The sequence below is a fragment of the Grammomys surdaster genome, unplaced genomic scaffold, assembly GCF_004785775.1.
Source record: "Grammomys surdaster isolate TR1022 unplaced genomic scaffold, NIH_TR_1.0 191, whole genome shotgun sequence".
NCBI lineage: Eukaryota > Metazoa > Chordata > Mammalia > Rodentia > Muridae > Grammomys > Grammomys surdaster.
In genome coordinates this window covers 7,977,224-7,999,578 of record NW_021604636.1, presented here as the reverse complement: position 1 = coordinate 7,999,578, position 22,355 = coordinate 7,977,224, and the positions used below count along the sequence as shown (strand labels likewise).

The 22,355-nt window shown below is 40.5% G+C and overlaps 1 protein-coding gene across 16 annotated transcripts in view; it reads left to right on the top strand.

The window, feature by feature from the left end:
- The window catches only part of Pkp4 (plakophilin 4), a 206,894-nt gene that overhangs the window by 93,977 nt on the left and 90,562 nt on the right, over positions 1 to 22,355 (top strand). The gene's annotated exons all lie outside the window — the stretch shown is intronic.

Below are 22,355 nucleotides of genomic sequence, written 5' to 3'. Positions count from 1 at the left end.
CTGAGTTTGCTCCCTGGAAACCACATGATAGAAGATGAGAACCATCTCCCACAAGATGTTCTGTGACCTCCATGCACATGATTACACACAAACACATTCTGTAAATAAAACTGAAATGAACCCTGGAATTATACCGGTATCCTGCCTCAATTTTCCTGCTCTGCATACCTTGAGGGTGTACAGAAATTCATGCTCTACATCTCTAGTATGAGAATAATAATAATAATATATTTACATGGGGGAAGTTGTAGAAACCTAAGTACTTAACACATAGAAGTCACTCATCGGGCATTGGCTGTCACCATATATGGTAAGCATCAGAGGAAGCATTGGTACAGTGCGTGACTCCTAACAAGAAACAGCCCATAATTCTGTTACCACAGTGATGTAAGTGAAACTCTGGGCTATGCAGTGAAAACATAATTTTAGTTATTTGAAAGAGTAAGGTCTTGAACTTGAAACCATCCAGGTCAATCTGTATATTCTCCATAGGTGTGTGGCTGCAAGGTTTCTGTGACCGGAGCTAGCTACCTGGAGATACGGTTCTTCGTAAATCTAGTGAACATGTACCATACTATATACTTGTTGTTCAGACCAATTAACTTACCACTTATGAGAAAATGCTCCTGATTGCCAAATTATGTAGTTTTATCTACCACTTAATAGCCATGCCATTCACAACAATATTGTTAATTTGCTTTGTTTTAATTTAAATATGTTTATTTATTTTAAAAGATAAGTCACAGATTTGTATGAAAGTGTGAATTTAGACATGTATTCAAAACCAGTGTGCAGTAAGAGTTCCCTGTTTGGCCTTCGTGGTGTGTGGTCAGATGAATTTCTGGGGTGGCGTGGGTGTGATGGAGGTAACGATACGTAAGCTATATTCTAGAGGTGTTTGCATGAGGTGGTGTAGGACATCCTCCTAGAGTCCTGCTGGACAGCAGACCATGCACACATGCACTGGAAGAGCTAGGCTTAAGTTGTCCCTCAAATGCTCCACCCACACAGCTGCTGCCCAAAGCCACAAAGCAGCAGAGGCTTGAAGAACTTAGGTAAAGAAATGAATCTGAAGGAATTCAGGCCCCCACATGCCATGTGACCAGAGATAAGTTACTTAATTGCAGGGCCTCAGTCTCATCTGAGTGATAAATGTAACCATTCCTCAAATGCATAGAGAAGCCACTGCTTTCCTGGGTGAGTTTTAAAGGGTTAGAATAAGAGGAGATAGATAGATGGATGGATGGATGGATGGATGGATGGATGGATGGATGGATGGATGGATAGATAGATAGATAGATAGATAGATAGAACATATGCTCAGTAAATGTCAGCTAATGGTGTTACTCTTGATAAAATCACCTGTGGAGAAACCCTAGCATGAACTGAATCCTAGAAGTACCACTGTTTGCCAGGGGTGGGGAAAGAAACTCAGTTCTACTGGAGAAGCAGCATATTCAGAGAAAAATGAGGGGAAGAGGGAACCTAAAGATGGAAAGAGAATGAATGTCAAGGAGTGAGTCCTGCCAAAGCTGCAGGGCAGCTCAGGGTAAATGGTGCTCGCTGGTTTAAAGCACTAACACACGGAGCATTGGGAACTGGACAGAACAATCAGTGATGAAGTCGTCGTAGCCCCTGTAACGTCCCCTGGGTTGGAGAAGAGCCTAAGGAAGAGCCATGGAAAGAAGTGTGTCTGGGGAGAGAAGCCAGAACGACCTTGAAGTCAAAAGACTGAGCAGTTAGGGCTTGTGATGGTTGGACTGATGGTGGACATTTAAAGAGAGGAGGCAGCTGAAGCTAGAACAGCTGGGGAGGATGCCATGTGTGGATGCCGTGTGAGTTAGAAATGGTTGAGAAGCTCCTCGGCAAAGGGGAAGACTCAGTCAGTATTTCAGTAGAAGAAAGTCAATCTCCTACTGACTAAATGGAAAACTGTTCACCTGGTATGCCAATAACTTGGTCTCCCTCACCTTTTGTGGGGACAGCACAGACAGACCCTCCTGAACGAAGAAGTATCTTGTCTCCATTCTAGATTGCAGAAATACCCTGGAGTATTTCCTAGGAAAAGCAGAAGTCACCTGTGAGTCCCCAATCACTTCTCGTGTCCTGAATCAGTTGACAGATCCACCCTCCTGACCCAGTCAGTGTCCTGCCTGCCCTGTGGGGTCTCTGGAGTAAACTCTTTTTTCCTTTCTTTTCAAAAGGAGTCTGGCTTCTCCCTATTTTCATGTGCAGGCATCTAGACATGAGGATGATGTACCGCCAAGGAAGGCCCCAGCCACAGTGCTGGCCTCTGCTTGACTGTTCCTCTGACCTTGCTCAGGAACAGGGCTGTAGCTCCCACTCTGAGGACTCAGGGTGAGCATCTGCTCCAGAGGCTGCACTCTCCTGCTTCTAGAGAGGAGGAGAGTTAAGATAGTCAACCTGATGTCTCCCTATTTGTTAACAGGAAATAGGAGCTGCCAACATGAACTCTGTTGCCTAGAGTCATGTCACAAAACAAATGCAAAGAGGTTTTCTTTCAATGTTTTATGAAGTAGACAAATAATTTCTTAATAGAATAATAGGAAATGGGAAATAAACTCTGGGTTTCCTGAACAATAAAAGAAAAACTTCAAAATTTCATCCCTATCCCTGTCCTACCATCTGATATATTCAGGCTGTTACTATATATAGAAATTATAGTTTTAGCTTGGTGGGGGGGGGTGTCATGAGAATATGAGTTTTGTGTAGATCACATGTTTTGTAGTTTAACCACGACAGAGTGTGGCATTGTCACAGCAGCGAGCGGCAGCCACGTGTGACACAGTCATTTGAGCCGTACTGCAGACATGACTTTCTTTTTGTGATTTTGTGATAAAATTGGATCCTCCTTATATGAGTATTAGGAGCAGAGAACAAAAATGACAAAGTAGGGCCATTGAAGGCTGAAGGTGATGTGCAGAAGAAAAATTAATTATTTAAGTGAGCAGTCTAACAACTGTGCAGTGCTGTGCAAGTCAGAGGGTGCAAGATGTCTGGACATCTGTAGTACAAGTTCCCTCATTGTCTTCTCACTCAGGACTTGGAGTCTATCCTGAAACTCCCTTTAAAGAGATGCTTAATTACCTGATGGGCTGGGATATAGCTCAGCGATGGGCTGCTTGCCTTGTGTGTATAAGAACCTGGGTTCTGGGCTGACTGGGCAGTTCATCTGATATGGGCGCTTGTTTCCAAGTCTGGGTTCAGTCCCTAGGACCCATGCGGTAGGGAGAAAGAACCAATTCTTACAGGTTCTCCTCTGTTCTTCATGCCCCTGACAAAAGATAGACCATTCTTATTTTGCAGCCTGAAAATTAATGTGTGAAGTTCAGGTCTGGTGTGTAGCCACAGTTTGCCAGCCTGTTTATTATGTGGAGGCATATAACTAGAGGGGATTAGAATTAAGAATTGGGGGACCCAACCTGGGTGGGACCTTGTCAGTTACTAACGATGCAATAATGGACAAGTCATTTTAAGGTCTGTCAGCCTGGCCTGAGTCATCGGTGAAAGGGACACAGAACACACAGAAGAGCTGGTTGGAGTGCAACCGATAAGCAAACTGCAAAGTGACACTTAAACACTAAAGCTATTCTCAAGAGTTAAAACTCTAAAGTTAAAAAAAAAAAAAAACCAACAACTTTTTCTCTTGTAGTGCTAGAGATAGATAGAACCTGAGCTCTTTTAAATTTTATTACTACATTGATTGATTGATTGTCTGTACACATGTGTGTGTCTGTGTCTGTGTCTGTGTGTGCGTGCATGGTTCCTATCATTCATGTGACCGCTTGCTTTCCCACTCTCAAGACAATGATGACTAAGTGACAGAGACCTAGGTATGGCCCAGAATGCCCAGTACCCACTAGCTACACTATTTGCCATGTCTTACTCTGGGGCAGTGATTTTCAACTTTTGGGTCTCCACCCCTTTGAGGCAGTCAGATCGCATAGATACTTAGATTATGCTTCACAACAGTGCAAAGTTATAGTTATGACGTAGCAATGAAAATAAATTTATGGTTGGTTCACCACAGCACACTTACAGGGTCACAGCATTAGGAGGGTTGAGAACCACTGGTCTAGGAACTACAGCTGGCCTCTGTGATGGGAAATCTAGTAACGTTTTCACACACTGTGTCCTTCAATGTTCCACTCCTGTGAGGCATTTGCTCTTTGCCTCTACCAACCAGGAAATGGATGCCAATCCCTGGAGTCTCTTATCACCTGCATTTTCTCGTGATCTCTGACTATCCAGGGAACTGATTTTACTTAGCACCTGAAAACTGGGCTATATCTTAGCGTTTCAGCTTTAATTCTCTTTCCACAGCCTTGAGATGTTGTCTCACTTTAAGATTCCGGTCAGCCAAGACCATTGTGCTTCTGGGGTCATCAAGTGGCCTTCCTGTTTCCCCCTCTCTCAGCATTCTTTAATTGCCCATAGTTGTTCGTGTGGGTTGCAGCCTCCTGAACTTTTCCCGTCCACTTTGGCGTTGCCCCTGTTGTTGTCCTTATTCAGATCATGTTTAGGCAGCCATGATGCCTAGATCATGATGGTGAGACTGCAATGGTTGCTTCTGCCATTACTAGTGGAGGCACACTCACAGGAAGCGCCCTGTTGCTCCGGCTCTTAGAACCCTTCTGCCTCCTCTTCCACAGTGACCTTTGTCTCCGGTGTGAGACTCATTAATATGATTCATAGGTGCCATGGCTGGTAGGATTGCGGGTTGCTCCCTTGCAATTAGTCTTTAGGGAGAAGGGTCACTTCCAGGCTTAGTGACCTCTTGACCGCATGTCCAAAGTGCATGCTATATTCAGTAATTAGGACTTATTTACTTTCTGCCTTGTGGGGTGGGGTTGGAGGGGCAGCCATGGGTAATAGCAATAATCTGTGCTATTTCAGATGATGCACGTATAACCCTAACCAACAATTCAAAAGAGGGCTGCTTATGCCATGTTAGGTCTTGTTAAATGGTCTAAGGCAGTGGTTATCAACCCCCGGGTTGTAACTCCTTTGGCAAACCTCTATCTCCAAAAATATTTACATTGTAATTCATAACAGTAACAATTATAGTTAAAATGATGTAGCAACAAAAATAATTGTGTGGTCAGGGGCCACCACAACACGAGGAACTGTATTATTAGGAAGGTTGAGAACTGCTCTATGGCTGTTGCAGAGAGCATTGTCAGCTCCATGTGAAAATTTTAGTTAGACTATGTGTATATTTTTATACTGACTAATGTATACTATAGATATTTTTAGGTAGTTATAGTGTGGTTCCTTATAACCTTTCCAGACATCTTCACTTACTTTTATTCTTTCATACTTATTTTGTATTTATTTTCCCCTTCCTTCTTCTTTCCCTCCCTTCCTAATTAGGACACCTCTCCGTTTTCCCTGTGTACACAGAAATATTAATTTCTGAACGGAAATTCTGAACAAATCAACCTTAAGGATTTTGTGCTGAGTAAAATAAGCTAGTCACAAATGGCGACTTTTTAAAGAGTGTTGTTTCAATGTGAATGGACACTTTGCCTACGTGTGTGCTGTGCATCCTGTGTGTGCGTTGTCTGGGTGTTTTGCCTGTGTGTGTGCCTGTATATCCCATGTGTGCACTGCGTGTGGAGGCCAGAAGAATGAGTCATATCCCCAGGAACTGGCAAATGCTGTATTTTCACTTATATGAGATACTTCAAGTATTCGGTTTTGTGTAAGAGAGAAAATTGACAAAAGGGTGGTTCTATGTTATTAAGGTGTGGAGAAAATAGAATTATTTTATAATGAAAATGTAGTTTCAATTTGAGAACGTGGAGTTCAAGAGATGGTTAATAGTCAGGGTTACAACAATTTTATTCTTATAAACAGTTTATGAAATAACATTAATTGCAATCAGTGAACCAAACAGCGTCTCTGTAAAGATTTTATTAAATTATCTCACGGAGCACCAAGAGAAATATGTACAGTGGAATCTATTAAATCAGTCCCTTGATACAGTATATATTTTTAAATAAGGCATTTATTACTGTAATAGATTCCATGCCCTTTATGAAACTTGATTCTTAAGGTACTTTTTATCAGGTTCAAATTCATGAGTAATAAAACTGGGGTCACTTGTGGTTTTTTTAGTGCGGAATACCTCTTATTGTATTTTATTTATAAATCTGTAATTTTTGTTGTATGTATTCATTATAAATGGTACTGTGTGGTGTAGCGATCTTCTCATACAAGTAAATATCCACTGAGCATGTGCGCCTCCCCCACGCTCCTGAGTTTCTCTCCTCTCCTTGTTAGTCCTCTTGGTTCCCCTACACAGTTTCATGTCTTTCTTAGGTGCATATGATTTCATGTACCTTCCTGAAAGCTAGAAATCATAAGAGAGAACATGGTATTTGTCTCCTTGAGACTGGCTTAATTTGCTTAATATTTTATTTCCAGTTGTATACATTTTCCTATAAATGACAGGGCTCTGTTCTTTATGGATAAAAGAATCCTATTGCACTTATCACACATTCTTCTGTTCTTCGATATTAAGGTTCATTCTAACACTTCACTGTTGTGAGTTATGCTGCAGTCAACGTTGATCTGCAAGTGTCTTTTTGATGGGTCAACTTGATGACCTTTGGGTCAGTCAATACCCATGAGAGGTATTGCTGGGTCATATGATAGAACTAGTTTTAGTAGGGATTTTGTTTGTTTGGTTGGTTGGTTGGTTAGTTGGTTGATTGGTTGGTTGGGTTTTGTTTTTATTTTTTTTATTTTTTTGTTTTTATGGACTTCCATACTGATTTCCATAGTGGCTGGACTAATTCCATTTGTTATGTGTTTTCTTAATGACTGTAATTCCGAATGAATAGGATGAAATCTTGATGCATTGTTAATTTGCATTTCTCTGGTGTCTACTAAGGTTGACTATATTCTCATATATTTATTGGCCATTTCCATTCCATTTTCTGAGAATCTGGGTTGGTTGATTTCTCATTCTGTTTTTTATATTCTTATGTAGTCTAGATGCTACTATTTTGTCAGATTTTTAGCTGGCAAAGATTTTTCTTCTATCCTGTAAACTATTTCTTGGGGCTAGAAATATGGTTCAGTGGTTAGGAACAAGCACTCTTCTTGAAGAGGACCCAAGTTACCAGCATCCACATTAGGGATCTCACAACTATAACTCAACTTCCAGAGGATCTGAAGCTTCCGGTTTCCATGGGTATCCGCACTCATGGACATGTATCCATATACTGATAAACATATATCTGTATTATTAAAATAAAATAAAATCTTCAAAGTCTTTCCTATGCCTATAATTATTTTCCCTACTTTTTACTCAAGCAATTTCAGTTTCAGGGCTTACATTAAGATCTCTGAAGTTGGTGTTTGTATAGCGTGAGAGTTTCTTTGCTTTGTTTCTCCAAGGCCTTGAGCTCATTATTATGTATTTGAGATTTTTCCAATGTACACACTTGTTACTATAAAAACTTTGCTCTGAGAACTGACTTCATTGTATCGCACGTTTTGATATGTTATGATTTCTTTTTCATTTGATGGTAAGATTTATTTTTTTCATCTTGATTTCCTTTCTGTTCTGTTTATCATTCGATATTGTGTTGGTCAATCTCTATGAGTTTGTTGTTTTCCATAGTTTCTCTGGCTGGTGATGTCTTCTTTTATTGCTCTGTGGTCAGATAGCATATACCACAGGTTTGTCACTTCTAATTTGGGTCTGGACTCTTGTCTTGACAGACTTTAGAACAGTGGTGCAATTTGTGTCTTAGATTCATTTGTTTGCCGTACCTTTTCCAACCCTTTCAGTATAAGACAGCATCTGTCATTGTCAGTGAAATGCATTTCTTAGAGACAACAAATCAATGGATCCTGTTCCCTTATCCAATCTGTTACCTCATGTCTTTTGATTGGGTTGGGTTTTGTTGTTGTTTGATTTTTTTTTTCTGTTCAGTATTTTCTTATTCTTCACTTCCTAAACTATAGTTCAGGTGTGGTTTATTCCCTGTAGCTTCATGAGTGTGTTTATCTATCTCTTCCATCCAAAGTATTTCATTGGATATCCTCCTCTGTGAATGGATTAGTGGTCATGAATTTCTTTAGCTTCTTTTTATCATGGAAGGTTTTTCTTTCTCTTATAGTTACAGCTTAGTTTTGCTGGATGAGTAGTCTTGTGTGCCATTTGCCTTTCAGTGCTTGAAATTTGCCTCGGCAAGCCCTCTTGGCTTTAGAAGTAGCAGTTAAGGGGCTGGAGAGATAGCCCAATGTTTAAGAGCATTGGCTGTTCTTAACTGGAAACTTGACTTTGATGTTTTTGTGCTTCTTGTGATTTTGAGTTTGAATGGTTTAGGTGTCTTTTTTTTAATTATCTTTATTCTTTCATTGAGCATGTTTGTAGTATTCCATTAACTGATGACTTGAATTTGATTCCCTCTCACCAACATTAGGCAGTTGACAGTTGCCTTAACCCTAGCTCCAGACATCTGACATCCTCTTCATATCTCTGCCCACTGCATTCAGTTGCACATACACTCATCACACAAATACACACACACACACACACACACACACACACGAATTTAAACTAATTGTGTAATGTGTAATTTTCCGCATGAGCCTGCTTTATGTGCTATTTGGCACTTCTCTCTTGCAAATTGCAATATACTTTCTTTGTTCTATTTATTTAGTATGTTGACTACAGTAAAATGGGTAAAAATGGAGGTAAGACTGGTTTGTATTGAGGTGATACAAGGAAAGGTAAGGAAGAAAAAGTAACCAAACAGTGGAAACAAAAGAGACACAGGTCAAGAGCAGACAATCTTAGCAGAAGGTGGGTGGAATGAAAACAGAAAGGAAGGACTGCAGTCAGGTGACCCAGAAGACTGCAGCGTTCAGAAGGCTAAGACACAGAAATCCACAGCTAAGCTAAGCTGTGTGCCTTGTGAGAACCTATCAAAAACCAACAAAGAAAAAGGGGGTTGTAGGAGAAAAACCGACCAGAAGCACAAGGCTATAAATCAGCAGGACAGAGCCGGCCTGTGAAATCCATATTTGTGTCAAATAAGGTGGTATCAGATAAGAGTTGGATGGAGACACTGAGTCTGAATGCTGTCTCTTATTGCTGGTCTAGCCTCCATGTTCCTTTCTCCATGTTCTCCTTCGTCTCACTTGTACCTGCCACACCCCTGAGCTGTACTGTGCAAGGTCAAGTCATAGATGCCAGTCCTATCAGGTCGTCCTTCAGAAATCACGCACTAGCCATACAGTCAGTCATATATTTGAGCAGTCCCTCAGGGGCTGGGATTTCAACTGCTCTTCTATCTCCAAAGGCCCTTTTTAAAGTGCCAGCCCATCAGTAGATAGCTGCTCCATCCTGGATTGGCTCATAGATGCTGGTCACACATCTGGGCCACCCCCAAGTTGTGAATGCTGCCCTTGTCCATGCACAGTCTTTTCTGATGTTGAAGGACACTTGCATCTAATGACACATTCGATCCAGGCGTTGTCTCCAATCAGGTTTCTACTCTTGTAAATCTTATGGTTTTGGTTCAAAGTTTCATCACTTCAGTCTACACGAATTCAGCATAGAGACTACCCTGAGATTTCTAGACTGTGGATCATTGAAGATCTGGCACCACCAAATTGCACCACCAAATTGCTAACTAGAAGGTTTTCTTTTAAAACGCTCTACTCCAATGCCAAAGGAATTCATTTGTCTGTTTGTTTATATTTATTTAATCTCTCTTAAAAGTGTCTGCTACAGTAAGTTCAGTGACGGTCTTCTGAGGTTCTCCATCTTAAATGTGGTTCCAGGCATTCCCCCTAACTAAGACAAGAGTATTCCCCTACCTTGCCAACTCCTCTAGGATGGATTCTTTTTTTTTTTTATTCTGCTTTTAAATTTATCTATTTTCCTTTGCTATATTAGACTAGAGTTTTTCAGGTGGCAGCTCCCCATTCCTGTCACTGTCACCAGCTTTCTCCGGTGTATTCCCTGGAGATTCTAACAGATTATGCCTGCTTGTCATCCACTGTCTTGGATCCCATCTTTTGATTTTGTTGCTTATATAGATATTTTTAAAATATACAAAGTAGAGAAAAATAACACAAATAACAAAATAACAAATAACAAAAATAACACAAAGAACTACAAAGTAAAAATCATACAAATATCTAGTTTATTTTTTCAAATATTAAAAAATTTTCCCCGCACCAATCTTCTTAATATGTACATGAAGAAAATGTTTTCTTCATATTCAAGAATATGTAAAACAATTTAAATGGTTTTAATTTCATCTTGGAGCTTTACTTCACATCGTGTGTGGGCTTACTTCAGTCCTTACTATTATGTGGATTGTATATTTGGGCAGTATGTTTTACCAATCCCTGTTGATGTCTGTTAGGTTATCTCCTGTTTCATGTGAATGTCTGCTTTGTGTTCTTTTTGAAGTACATAAGCATCTCAACTCTTAGACTGATGGCAGGGTTGGGGGATACTTCAGGTGTTGGTGAGTTGACTCACCAAGGTTCCCATCCAGAAGAGTCCCTCTGCAGGACCTCTCTGCACCCTCAGCATTTTAACGTGTGTGTGGTTAGCTGTGAGACCACGTTGGTGCTGGTTCAGGAATCCCTTCTGAGCTTTGAAAAAAGCAAAACTGACACTTATTCTTTCTATTAGTATACTGTTTTTCTGCAATTGGGGTGTATTTCTTAAGTAAGATCTGTTCTAGAAGATACAAATAATGCCCCTTCATTTCTTTAGCCCGTTCACTTTGTTATTTTTGTTTTGATGAATAAGACTTTCACTTAAAAGAAGCCAAATGCAACTGTAGTGAGTAAAACAGACACAGTAATATAAACATCTGAATAATGTCTTCTCCCCGTTCTCAGTCCTGCTGATATGCGGGTTCCCTCTTATGGTGGCCTCTCTGCCCGAACAAGCATAATCAGCTTTGGAGTCTTTGGTTTGCTGTGTTTTAGTCAGCTCTTCATTTGCCTTCCTGAAAAAAAAATTGTATGTAATGATTCTTCTGGGCTCAGAAATAAGTGTTAAACTCATTGTGTTTAATGATGACATTGTGTGCTCCCATGTGGGTGCTGTAGTAGACTGTTAGCATGCGGTGGGCGTGAGCATTATGCCAGCAGTGCTGGGGTTACTGCTGTGTGTATTGATGTGACCCCCATAGACTGGGGACTGAAAAGTGGGTCACAGGGTCAGAGGAAATGTGGGCTTTGTTGTTCTGTTCTGTTTTAATAGTTAGTATCAGATTGATTTCCTGAAGATTTTTAGCAAACCTCACTCAAAAGCTTGTACAGGTGCCTAGCTCCCTGACGCCTCTTCAGCCCTGCATGGAACCACACTTTAAACTGTTCACCAATGTCTTGAAAAATGACATCACATTGTTATTTTATTTCTCATTACTAATGAATTCCTGCATTTTTCCCAATATTAAATTAGCATTTACATTTATTGGAAGTTACCTGCCTTCTGTGTTCCCTCCCTTGTCTTCTCTTGCTTACTGACCTGTCTCTCCCTCTGCTTCTTCTCTCTACCTTGGACTTCTTTGTGGGACTGGACATGGAGCTCCAGGTCAAACACCTACAGTACTGGCCAAGTGATCTCTTAGCTGTAGAGCTGTTTTTAAGGGGTCTTTTCCTTTATAATTTTGAGGGTTTTTTCTATTATTATTTTAAGGTTGTAAAGGTACTATAGGTCATCTTTTCATGATTATGTTTTTCTTGTGGGTTCCTGTCAAGTTCCTTCCATGTATGTGTGTGTATGGACCCTAGCACTGAAGTGGCCTGCGTTCTCATTATGCTTCTAGTCTTTTTCTCACTATATAGCTGACCCTGTGGCATTAGGAAGCTCCTGTGTATACACGGCATCCGGTACCTTCTTCTCAGTAAGTCCTAGGCCTTTATTTGATTTGGGAAGAAGGCTTTGAAGTAATAAAGTTAATTACAGTTCTAAATATAACCTTAAGAAGCAGAAAACGAAACCAGCTCAGATTTTCAGCTTTCTGTAACGGAAAGAGCCAGAATATTCAGTTCCCACTCCACCTCCTCACGCTGGAATCCTGTAGCCTCTCCCAAGTTGCCTAGCGTGCCTCTTTGCCCCACAGCTGTGCGACCCAAAGCTGGCTTGTGTTTTTCAGAACTTTACGTTAATTTTTCCTTATTGAAACCATTTTTTTAAAGCTAGCCTCATATTTTGTGGTACTATTGTTAGATTTCATAAGGATAGGTTAGATTTAGTCTGTTTTCTCCTACTATTTTTGGCTGTATATACAGAAAATATTCTACATAGAGAAAATGGGAAATCATACATTAATCTTCATGGTTTTCCATTTCAGCAAATAATGATCTGTGTGCATTTATTATCATGTACTGCCTAGTCAATCCACCCCAGACAACCATCTTACATTTGAGGACATGTATCATACATCTTTGTTGTTTGTTTTTGGAGACAGGATCTCACCTTATAACTGGCTGGTCTGGAACTCACTATGTTACAGTCTGGTACCTCATAGAGCTCAGCCTACCTCTGGATCCCAAGTCCCAGAATGAAAGGCATGCATCACAGTATCTGATACATCATGTGTCTTAATAGTTTTCAACTATATATGCAATAGAAAGCCAGTGGAGGTTACTGTTGTTATTACTGTTCTTTATAATTCTTTAATATGAGATTCAAAGAAATATCTAAACAACAGAGATACTACATTTTAAAGAAAAGAACACTATGCTTTAGACGTCAGTTCTACCAAATCACTACTATACTGGAAGATGACATCACCAGTTGTTGGGTAACCCTGGCTCCAAGTACTCACTGTCCTCTTGTCCCATTGCTTCAGTGTTTATTTAACAACAGGACTCTCCAAATATAAAGAGTCTTAGCAATGCTGGGAAAACCTCAAGTAGTAAAAGATTTAAGTAGAATTACTGATGCTTTTGTATACACACAGACACTTTTATATAGCACATATACATCTTTTCAGAGGGAAAGCTAAATGAAAATAAGAAGGCATTGCTTGAGAACATCCCTAGGCTGTTAAACCAGGTTTCAAAGGATGCAGGGCTGGCCGGAGAGAGGAGGGGATTGGATAGTTTAAAGACAGATGAATGTAATGGGCAGATGAGGGGACAGTGAACATCACCTCTGAAACTGGGGACAACGCCCAGTGCCTCGTAGACTATGCACTTAATATCAAGTCCACAAAACCTCATCTCTGTGAGATTCCTGACAGTTAATTTGTTACGAGTTGATGAAGTGTTGACAACTAAGGTCCAGCCCCACTTCTGTTTCTCTATGACTCTAGTTAAAAGTGGGACATAGTTTTATATACTTTTTGTCCAAATTGATTTTGTTGCCTTCTTAAAGAGATGAATTTTAAATCCTGTAAGGACCTCAAAAAGGATCATAAGATATTATCCAGGCCTTTATATAAAATATTTACAAATAAATAAATTTTAGAAAATTTGATGTCTTAATCCCAGCACTTGGGAGGCAGAGGCAGGCAGATTTCTGAGTTCGAGGCCAGCCTGGTCTACAGAGTGAGTTCCAGGACAGCCAGGGCTACACAGAGAAACCCTGTCTCGAAAAAAACAAAAAGAAAAGAAAATTTGCTGTCAATGTGATGAGTGAAATGTTCCGTTTACTCTTGAATTAGTGAATAGGACAGATGACATGGCCGGGACTGTGCTGTGAGATGGAGAGAGGACAATAGGTGTTCTCAGGAGTCTCATAGTTCAGGAGTGTGGGACAAATAATGAAGAGCCATGAGTAACAAGTACAGGAGATCAGGAAGAGTCTCATGTAGGGGAAGATAGATTAATATCCTGGGTACATTGATCATTTTTGTTTGATAAACACAATGTTAATTTTTCAATTCTTTTGATTTATTTCCTTCTAACAGAGGGAACTAGTTAGTAGAAGGGGGATAGGTCTTACCATACCTGTTAATCAGTTAATTATGTTTCTGTAATTCATTATGTTCTGATTTAGGGACTACTACATAGATGTTAAACTATAACAGATGTTTTGGACACTGGATCATCTCTATTGTACCAGCTCAGTTCCTGGACTGAAAAATCCAAGGACTCTCGGGTTTTGGTGCCACATAGATTAAAAAATAATATTTAGACTCATTGCAATGAACATGTCAAGTAAAGCTGTTTGGGAAAACTGATATACTGTGTGGCATTGTAATTTCCATGGTTATGTGATATTTTATTATTTTAGGGGTTGCAGGGTGGAGGGTGGATATGAAGGGACAGGGAGGTGAGTGGGAGTGAGGTACATGATGTAATATTCACAAAGAATCAATAAAAAGTTTTAAAAACAAGAAAATTATATTTTACAGGATTTCTCAGTGGTTTTTGGTGGAGCAGTACTTGAGATCCGGCCAGGGGCCTTCCGCCAGCTGGTGAACAGTATCATGAGTTTAAAAACTGTTCTCTGTGCCTACCTCAAGACCTATAAAGATAGAGCATTACTCTAATCCATTCATCTTTTGAATATAGAAAAGATGGGGATACCTTCATGTAATATGTCATAGAACAAGACCTGGTGCCTTGAATCTTACAAGTCTAATTAGAACCCAGGCTGTTAATGACTTCAGTGCCTGGGATGGTGCTGGATTGTTAAAAGTAGACAATGTAAAGCATCGTTAGTGAAAAGCTAGTGTAAGTGGTAACAGGAGAAGGAAACAGACCCAGAAACCCTGGGGTCACGGTGGTGTGTCTTCAGGTGAGAACAATTTCAGTATTAAATGAGGAGAAATATTAAAGAACACAACAAGAGAGAGGGTCAGGATTCTCAAGGAGGCCAGAGGGCCTGGGATGGGGAGCCCTGGACAGGAGGGAAGCCCTGGACAGGAGGGAAGCCCTGGACAGGAGGACCACTCTCTCCACCAAGCCTGGAAGAAAACTGGCAGTGGCCTCAAATGTGAGAGCAGCAAAGTGGGGATTTCATTGGTCACTGAACAGCAGGGCCTGCTGCTCTTTCTTCTTCTCTGTCAGCGCCACTGTCATAGTAACCATTACAGTTTCTCTGTGGTCAAGAGGAAGACAGCTAGACTTAAGCACACAGAGGTGACGTGGAATGGCTCTTGCCTCAAAGCACACTGAACCTTGACACCCAAATGGAGAATGTTTGTCCTTTACCAGTAGGGAAAAAAGATGGTAAGAGGGAGTACTGTTTGCAGGTCTGCTGACTGCATGATTATATAACATGCTGGTGATGAGGAATACTATGAACACTTTATGCTAATAAGTAAAGCCTGTAAGGAGCCAAGAGAACACCCTCCCTTCTGGAAGACACCTCAGTGTCGGGTGTGGAGGAGTGCATAGTCTGTACAAAAGAGAGTTGTAGGCAAAAGAAGTATTTTTAGGAAAGAACTACATTGCAGTTAAAGCCTGCTGAGTATTCTTAGTAACCCAGAGGTGGAGAATATTCTGGGTAAAAGATGAACAGCTTGTAAAGAACGTTTGTAAAGCAGAATAAGATTTCCTTCCACGGGGCCCAGTTCAGAAGGGTCAGGAAATGCAGCACTCTGGCCATCAGAGAGAATTTAACGAGTGAGGGTGAGAGGGTAGACACCCACAGGAGGCGAAGTACTGATTTTAGGACCAACACCGGAGTCTTTGAAGCAGAAAACCAGAGTACAGCTCTTTCTGCCTGTCAGAGGAGATGGGAGTGGAGGTATGAGTGCTGAACGCTTCAGGAAACCAGAGGAAGGCACAGAAACCTCATGCATAGATAGATAGATGCACGGAATCCCTTCAGGAAGAAAGGAGAGACCTCAAACCTGGGAGTTTAGGCAGAGGTATAAGCCTAAGGAGGAAGGGAAATGGGAGGAAAGAGATTTCAGGCTCATGAACTTGCAAGAACAGACAGATATATTAAAAACAAAACTAAACTAAAAATCTCAGAAATAGAAAATGTTTTCTTTGGGACAAACCCAGTGTATGAACTAAAACCTAAGAAAGGCACTGATGATTTAAGACTCAGGAGTTCTTCATGGCTATGGCTCAGAAAAATAGAGAAGAGAAGACATGGGGGATGGGAAAAAGTACCCAGAGTGTATCCCAGCATGTGAACCTTTTTCTCACCTGAATGGAGCAAACGGACTCAATAAAGCCTTTATTCTGCATTACTGAGCTGAGCCAAGAAGGAAGGATGGATTTCAGAGATCAAGACTGAAATGAGGTATCCTCACCTGAGCAGCAAAGCCGACATTCCCCTCCAGAGAGGTGGGGCAGAGGCTTGACTATGAGATGCACCAATGTGCTCTTTCACTGAGGCTTGGTTCTCCTGATAGTTGCTATTTTGGGAGGCTCTGGAAACTTTCGGTGGAACCTAACAGGAGGAAGTAAAACATCGCTCTCTTTGGGGGTACCCCATCCCTGACACCTCTCTTGCCTCTTTTTCTCTGCTTTCTGGATGCCACGAGAGCAACCGTTATGTTCTGCAGTGCCCTTCCCCGCCATGATGGACTGACTGATGTCTGAATGATGGACTGACTGATGTCTGAAGCCCTGAGCTTGTCACTGTCTACTGTCTGCATTGGAGGGCTGCTCAGCATGGAGAGTTCTGGTCTGGGGCTAGAGGTCTGCAGAACTCTAGTATTACCACAGGACAGCAATATGTCTGTTTCCCATAGAAGACAGGCCTGTGTGGCAGCTATAAGGAGAAATTTTTCCTCCAAGAGTTTGATGCTTGGGAAATTTGAAAACCCAAATGAGCAGTAAACCTAGGGAGTATATGTTGGTTATATCAGAATGTAAACTAAAGCATAGGCAAGGCAAGTACCCATAAAGGGGGAGGGGAGACCTAGCCCAATGCCATGAGTGTGGGCATTGGGACTCACCTATACTGCCAGCTGAGGTGGAAGTTCAGCTGTTTTGAAAGATAATCCAACAGTCATGAAACAAAATTGGTGATGTATATATCTTTAAATGTAAAAATTCTCTTCTGTTTCTGCTCTGCAGAAGTCTGGCTCATATACACAAGGTTTAATCAAGATTGTTTGTTTTAAAGAATGCTTATAATTGTTTAGCAATTAGAAACAACTCATGAGTCCATCATAATGAGAACATAAATACGTGTGCTATTACCATAAAATGGGATATTATTGATTGGTGAAAATTGATGAGCAAGAGCTACCCATGCTGATACTGATAAATCAGAATCTTAGTACACTGAATGCAATCTGCAAACAAACTGTACAGTATACTCTTTACATAAATGTAAATATAAAGAAGCAATAACATAAAATATTCATGAGAATGATATACACCAGATCCAAGGTACTGATGTTTTCTACAAAGGGGTGAGAGGGAAAAGTGGCATCCAGAAAGAAACCGGGGGCTATTGATCACTGTGGAAAAGAAACCAGCATGAGACCAGCCAAGGTGGGGCTTGTGGAGAGGTTTCTGTGCAGAGATAGATCAGATCAGTGCCTGTACAGAGGGACGGGAACAGCAGGGTTGGCAGGAAGGGTACCAGCTTCAGTGCAGGCTGACAAAGCCTTAGCCAGGCCCAAAAGGAAGCCTTGCTAAGCCCAGCCTTTTCAGGGCCTCCCTTGGCAGCAGCTAGGGGCGGCCAGCCAGAGGGTGTGCCTGTGAACAAGGGGGCTGGTATCTTGGTAGCTCCTGAGTGAGCTAGAGCAGTGAATCCTTCTGCTTGGACTGGGCAGGCCTGTCCACCACGTGTATTGAAAACATAACACAATTTCTATCGTCCTGATGCTCCCTCTCCTCTGTCTTTATCAAGTATTTCTGGCTGGAATGAAGGTAAAATGAAGAGCCTTGCAATGGTCACACAGATCACCTTCAGAGCATATTGGTACCTTCTTTTGTGGCTTTATTTGCTGGACTCTGAGGATAATCACATGCTATCATTAGAAGTTCTTTCATTTCTGTCTCCTTAATGAGTGTTTAGAAATCATTGGATGTGGCTTTGTATGACTATACAACGCCACCTTCCTCATCAGTCAAAGAAGACAATAGGAAAAGAATGATCAAGTGCTTATAACCTGCTCGCCCATCTGGGTCCAGTCATATATGGTGCTAGACTTATATTCTATAGAAATAACATTTGTCCTCAAATCAAGCAAGCACAGATTTCATCTGTACATGCCCAGAACTTTTAGGTAACAGTGCCATGCAGATCCGTGCTTTCCAGCATCCTGACCCTCTGCCGTCGGCACTGTGAGGGAGTCCTGCTAATGAGAAGTGTGGACGTGGAAGGAGGGTGGTTTTGATCAATTTGTGAGTAATGTTCAACTTATGGACTCTGGGATGGTGGAGATACTATATAGACTTGATTCATTAGGGTGTTAAAGTAACTGTTCCATTGGCTCCGCGGAGTTCCAGCAGGGATTCATTGGCCTTCCGAGTCCTCCACACCTGTGGAGGTGCTTCAGCATTCCCAGTGACACACAGACTGATGCTCCTAATTAGGCAGAAAAGGAGTTCATTTAGTGCTTATTAGTGACATTTCTCACTTGTGACAAAGACTGGAGAGCAAAGCTTGAGTCCCACCTTCCACAGCAGTTTACAGATTTCCCCAGAAACTTGGTCAGGTAGTGTTGGTGAAGCCCCAGGGCCTAGCACACAGCCTGCTTGGAGATAGTTTCTGTGTGAAGAACATGACCTTGAGACCTTATTCAGGAAGTACTGCAAGTAGGCAGGATTGAGGGAGAGACGCAGCCTCCTGTTTCCTGGAACCAGTCTACAGGTGAACATGTGAGTCACTGTCTAGCCTGGGTATATCTTAGGCCAGGGCACGGTCACCTGCCTCTGGCTATAAGTATAGAATTACGAGAAACTTATGTCTTGTTTCTAAATCCAAGTAGAAATTTCTTCTACAGTTCCTTGAAAGGTTGCTTCAGAGGTCATGCCAAAAGATGCCACAAACACAATTTAGACATCTATTATGATAGGGTTTTTTCCTATTAAAAAAATAAATAATTTTTCATTGGCCATGTTCTTATTTGAAATCTTACTCCAGTGTGGTAACTTGGATGGACCTAAATGGAAATTCATGTCAGCCCTCAATCCCTGTTTTGTCATTGAGAACAGGATACAAAAGCAATGTTACAGATATTTGGGAATCTAGGAATAGTCTCTTCCTGGACTAGCTTGATACAGTCAGTGTTTTGGGGGAAAAGTGTATCTAATAAACAGCAGAGTAAAATATATGAAAAAATAAACATTTATCACCAAAAAATCCCCCAAACAAAATAACTCTGAAACATTGTGAGGTAGGCATGATGCTTCTCCTTCAGGTTATCTTAGCCTGGTACTGGACAGTATACTGCGGACCCACCGGTCCTCACTGCCACACCACCCTATCATAGTCTCTGTCCAGCAATGTTAACCAGCTGCTGTTCATGTGCACGTTGTCCACTGAGCCTGCACCATCGAGGTCCCTGGGAAAGGATCTCAGTATCAGAAAGTGATGGGCAGATGAGGATCCTTTGTTTAAACTATTCTAAGATTGTTTCCTTTGCTGTGCAGAAACTATTTCTTTTTCTGTTGATACTTGGGATTAGTTCCCGCGCTGTGGGTGTTCTATTTTAAAAGTTATTGCCAAGTTTCAGTGTTTCATGTCTTAAATTTGGGTCTTTGATCCCTTTGGATTGATAGTTGTACAAGATGAGGAAGGAAAGACTCTACTAGCCTTCATTCTTCTGCAGGGTGAAACTCAATTTTGCCAGTACTATTTGCTGGATAGGCTATCCCCACACCCACCCCATCCCCGCAATTTTTATTTTTATTTTTTGGCTCCTTCGTCAAAGATTATGGGAACTTAGCTTTGCTATTTCCAGTCCTCTGTTCTGTTCCACTCATCGGCCCGTCTCCTTTATGCCAGAACCAGACTGTCTCCATCACTGCAGCTCTGTAGTGTAGTGTGAGGCTGGGTATTGTGATAGCTCCAGCAGTGTTCTTACATAGGACTACTGTTTGTGGTCTTTTGTGGTTCCATATGAATTCTTATTTTTTCTAAACCATTGAAACATGACATGGAATGTGTGGTGGCATTGTGTTACTTCCATAAATTAATTTTGGTAGCATAGATATCTTCATAAAATCTTTCTCCTTGAAACATGAATGTTTTCTTATTGTCTAGTATCTTCTGTGATTTTGTTTTTTGTATCTTAGGGTTTTCATTTCTTTGTTTAGATATATATTTTTTCAAATACTTAATTTTAACTGGTTGTAATGGTACTTGCCTTTAATCTCAGGACTTGAGAGGCTGAGGCAGGAGGAAGATCTGTATGAGTTCCAGGTCACCCTCCCTGGTCTACAGTAAACTCCAGGCCAGGCAAAGCTACATAGCAAGATAGATCCTGTCTCCTGCTGGCCCTCCTACAACAAAACCTTAATTTGAGGGATGGTACAGCAGCAAAAGAATCAATGAGCATAGTTAACAGGGAGCCAACAGAATGGGAGAAAAACTTTACTAGCCACACGCCAGACAAGGGGACTAGTTATACCCAGAGTTTACAAAGAATTGTAGAAATTAAATACCAAGAAAATAAAGTGGCCAGTTATCAAGTGGATAAATGAACTGGACAGTTAGTTTTTAAAATCACAGATGGTTAACAACTATCTTTAACAGTGTTCAGCTTCCCTAATAGAGAAATGCAAAGTCAAACTAGTCTAAGATTCTACCTCACCCCCATCAGAATGCCTATCATCATCAACACATCTGGCTGTAAAAGTCGGAGAGGATGTTGAAAGAAAGGAATTCTATTCAATGTTGGTGGCTGTGCAGATTAATACCGCCTTTGTGGAATCAGTCTGGAGATTTATCAAAAGAAAAAAACCAAAAGCTAAAAATAGAACTACTGTGTGATCCAGCTGGGTATCCATCCAGAGAACTCCATATTCTACAAAATAGATATTTGCACCCCATTGCTCATTGCTCTTTTATTGACAATATCAAAGGATTGGAACCAACCTAGCTGTCCATCAACAGATGAATGGGTAATGAAAACTATATATATATCAAATATACATGTAAATATATAAACATATATTGCTCTGCTATAAACACTGAAAACTTTGCAGGAATATCAAATTAAAATTTTGCATGAAAATAGGTGAACTTAGATTGTATAATATTAAGCAAGGACACACAATTGCAGAAAAAAAAAAGAACAGGATGTTCTCTCATGCTGAATATGGACAATAGTATATGAATATTTAAACACATACATGTGGGTATAATATACATGAATAAAGAAAACAAAAAAGCTAAGTATGAGAGGATGCAGAAGGACTGAATGCAGCTAATAGGTACAGGTTATGAAAGATTATTAAAGACAATTGTTTTTCTAGTTCTAATTCTATCATAATTTCTTGGTATTTAATACTGGAAGTATAAATTTGAATGTGAGGCTCTAGCTTCCATTCCAACTTTATAGAAGTTATGTTGTTTTTAGACTTTAGATCTGACTAATTTTGGTATGTAATATTTTTATTTATTTTCAAGGTTCTATAATAATGGTTACAAAAATTAAAAATACAAATAACTATCCTAAGAATAGTCCATGGAATTTACAAAGCCAATGCTGTCAAGTGGTTACTGCAGACCATCAGCAGACTTAAGTAAATTTTATGACAGATATCAACACAGCCATAACTATTCCTTTAGTGTTTAAGTGCCTGCTATTTTGAACCAGCAGTCACTGTCAGATTAAACCACTTACAGCTGGATTGACATGTAGGCAGATGTTACGGTGCACAAGACTGTGATGTATTTTTACAGGTATTGATTCTACCTTAAAGCTTTAGCAAGTGATGTGTCTGGTTTAATGCTCTGGTGTTTTATAGAATGATGTGCTCTCTGTTTATCAAGACCTACCAACCTAGCAGTAAGAGGAACACAAGGACAGTATAAGTACTTATAAGTACTTAATAATCATGTTGGTTTGCATTTCTGATAGAACATAAAAAATATTTCTCTAGATATCTTTTTCCACTTCTTAGAACAAGTTCAGAGTCCATATTTTTTTTTATTTGTTTGTAATTCTCTGCTAAGTAGCAACATAAATACATTGCGAATAGAGCAAACTTTTTTGGTAATATTATAGAATAAATATAGCCAGACACTTACCATGGGGTTTGACTATATCCTCAGTGCAATGACTTGTATCAGGCATGGTACCATGATTCCCATCCTGTCCTGACGTGTAGTCCAGAAGGAAAGATATAAAAATCAGCCATTGAGGAGGAAGCGCTCAGGATGGTTGGTTTGCACATAAACACCTGCACACCTTAGTTTAATGGCACACTCTGCAAAAGTACCGTTTAAAACCTGCAGTATA